The following is a 2,954-nucleotide window of genomic DNA, read 5'->3' on the forward strand; positions in this document are numbered from 1 at the left end:
ATATAGTTTAACAATTTAACATCGAACGGTACACCTTTAGAAACAAAAAAAATAAATTAGATAAAAGTGAACATTTATAATTTTTTTAATAAACATAAAAATTAATGTTTATTAGATCATACTCCATCCGTTCTATGTTAATAGAGTTATACTGACTCCGTCCGCCAATAGAACCCTATTACCATTTATAGTAAAAGTGAACTGGAACTTCTATTCGTGAACGGAGGGAGTATCTTTTTTGCATGAAAATTAAGAAATAGATATTTAATATGTGAAGTGGGAAGAAAAAAATTAAGAGAAAAGATAAAGTAAGTGAAATGAAGAGAGAATAGAGTAAATGAGATCAAAAAGTATGAGAGAGTGTGTGTATTGCTTTTTTACCAAAGATTTAAATGACTTTATTATGTTGGAACATCCCCAAAAAATATGATTATATTAATATGGAACGGATAGAGTATATCATAATGGACGTTTTAATATCACGGAACTTTCAAAAAGTTGGGTTTTTCCCACGAACTGTAAATTTGACAAATAATATCACGAACTTTACTATCTGTGTGTTATTTCCCACCCGTTAGGTGAGCTGGAAAAATAAAGCGTAGGTGGATTGCCGGAGGTTATCGGGAAGGTGACGTGGAATTTTCCGGAATTTAGACAAAACAGTGTCATTTTACTTGGTAAAGTTTGCACTCTTATATTCACAAAACGACATCGTTTCTTGGTGTTCTTACGATTACCCAGATTTGTTTCTGAACGATTTTGAGTTCTTCTTTCAAAAATGATTTTCAGTTCTTTTTTCAATCTCATAATCGATTCCATACTTCAATTGAAGTTCTCGATCGGTTGTGGATAGAAGTTCATCCTTCAGTTTACGATTTAGGGTTTGCAATTTGGTTGGGGATTTGGTTAGGAATAGGGTTCACGATTAGGTTGTGATTTAGGGATCAATTGGCTGTGGATAAGTAGAATTGTGACTTTGAGATCAGAGGAAGAATCAAATGAAAAACTGTTGTTTTATTACTATTGAAGGTCAACAATGTCGTCTTTTTTTATTACGTAGGAGGCTCTATGATTTAGGATTAGGTTTATTAACATTATTTTAGTTTAGGATTGAAAACGTTTTGTGAAAAATTTGCCAAATAGTTGACGATTCATTGAGTTGATGGCCAAATATATAATACCCGCTTCTTTTATTAACCATTTCCTTTATGATTAAATGTCGAACTAGAGAAATATCGTTCTTTTGTTTCGTTGAAATAAATGGAACTCGTTACCCCTTTGTTGATACTTGATGATGTTAGTTCGCAAAACAAAAGCTAAAGAGATAATTGAAACAAAACTAAAACAAAACATATGTATGAAATAAAATGACCATTTGAAAAAGAACGTGAAGATGTCCTTCCCGAACTAAAGTGTTCGCTTACATCTCAAATAATGCATTAACTTACATGATCATATTACGTATGAATTATGGATGAAAAGAAAAGAATATGGGATACTATCCTATTACAAAATACCCATGAATGGGCCAAAAGAGCTTAAGAAACTAAAGTCTTATTTTTGCTTGCACTTTGGGCCTCTTTCTCCCAAGCCCAAATCACGGCTCGTTTCGAATAGCCCGTCGAGCCCGGGGCAACAAGCCCATGTCTCGGACAGCAACGTGGCAGCTAAGCCTTTCCTTCACCTGCAAGATAATACAAGTTTTAATGATAAAGGAACAAGAGAAATTAAAGAAGCTTTTATTAGAAGAAAAGAGACAATCCCTCTTTAGCTATAGAGGACCAAGGACTTACCCAAGAAGGCAGGTCAATGCCTGCAATACCCACTCCTCAAAACAACACCTACAGACTACTATGCCCTACAATATCACCCCTGCAATAAGCAAACAAGTGATTTAATGAAGGGAATACTTGTGCTTCAAGAAAGAGACGAATGCGTTGATTAAAAGCTTAGTGAAGATCTTAAAAAGGAGGATTCACCTGCAACATGAAAACAAAGAGTTTGGGAGCTCCATTTAATTATCCTAAGTACACTACAGTCTGCCTATAAGAAATCCCCATACCACCTTCAAATCCCCTCCCACATACTTCGAGAGAGAGCTTGGAGTAGAGTTCTGCAGAGTTCTTGCAGGAATTTCCTACTCTCCGTAGGTAACACCATTGCCCTCTTTTCACAAGTTTTTCTTGCTAAAACTCAAGCTCACCCCTCTTCCTTACATTGCATCTAGGAATATCAGGGTAGGTGAGTGTTCTTGGAGGATTTTAGAACTGAAAATCAAGGGAGTTCCTACCTTCCAGTAGGTAACCCACACAACTCTCCTTATAACTCCCTTTTCATCCATGTAGAACATCACTACACCATCATGCATAAGCACAAGAATCACTTAGCAAACCTACAATACTAAATCAGTAGAAAGCCAAGCACAAGAAAGTTTAGAGCTTTACTACATAATGAAACAAGAGAAACTGTTGGGGTTTGGTGCCCCTTGCACAGCGGAAGACTTGTACAAAACAAATAATTGCATGCTACAAAGCAAATAATTCATGTTTAGAAAATATAAATCCTAAAACATGATTTCTACGGTTTAGGGTTACCGATTTTGATTCTCCAAAGAATCGTCGATTGCTCGCGCCTTCTCCACGTGATGATCTTCAATACTAGACCACAGATCTTCTAACTGGTTCCCGAACTGTATCTCGATATCGGGGGTAGGCTGATCTTATCAAAATACTAGGACTCGAATAAAGAAGACAGAAAAAATCTCACGGAGGAGAGCTGAGAGAATTTTCGAGCTCTCTCAAATTAGAGGGGAGCGAAAATTTCTCTACTAATAATTAATTTTTTGTCTTTCCTTTATTCTCCTATTTATATTAAGTTCATATTGGGCCCAGTCGGGGATCTATGGAAGGTTTTGGATATGGGCTCCCCCGATTAGCTTTTTACTAATTAAATTG

General features: G+C 36.0%; 1 long non-coding RNA gene across 4 annotated transcripts; it reads right to left on the reverse strand.

Annotated features, from left to right (window-relative positions):
- Window positions 1-1,358: 1,358 nt before the first annotated feature.
- LOC125224379 lies at window positions 1,359-2,632 on the reverse strand. 4 transcript variants are annotated; one of them, XR_007176862.1, is made up of 4 exons: window positions 2,595-2,632; window positions 1,980-2,352; window positions 1,794-1,872; window positions 1,359-1,684 (listed from the first exon to the last, which is right to left on the reverse strand). It is a non-coding gene; the product is annotated as an uncharacterized LOC125224379 (long non-coding RNA). The 4 variants fall into 4 exon arrangements; XR_007176864.1 differs by lacking the exon at window positions 2,595-2,632 and having other exon boundaries at window positions 1,980-2,223; window positions 2,291-2,568; XR_007176863.1 differs by lacking the exon at window positions 2,595-2,632 and adding an exon at window positions 2,445-2,505.
- Window positions 2,633-2,954: the final 322 nt, after the last annotated feature.

The sequence above is a fragment of the Salvia hispanica genome, chromosome 4 (genome assembly GCF_023119035.1).
Source record: "Salvia hispanica cultivar TCC Black 2014 chromosome 4, UniMelb_Shisp_WGS_1.0, whole genome shotgun sequence".
Classification (NCBI taxonomy): domain Eukaryota; kingdom Viridiplantae; phylum Streptophyta; class Magnoliopsida; order Lamiales; family Lamiaceae; genus Salvia; species Salvia hispanica.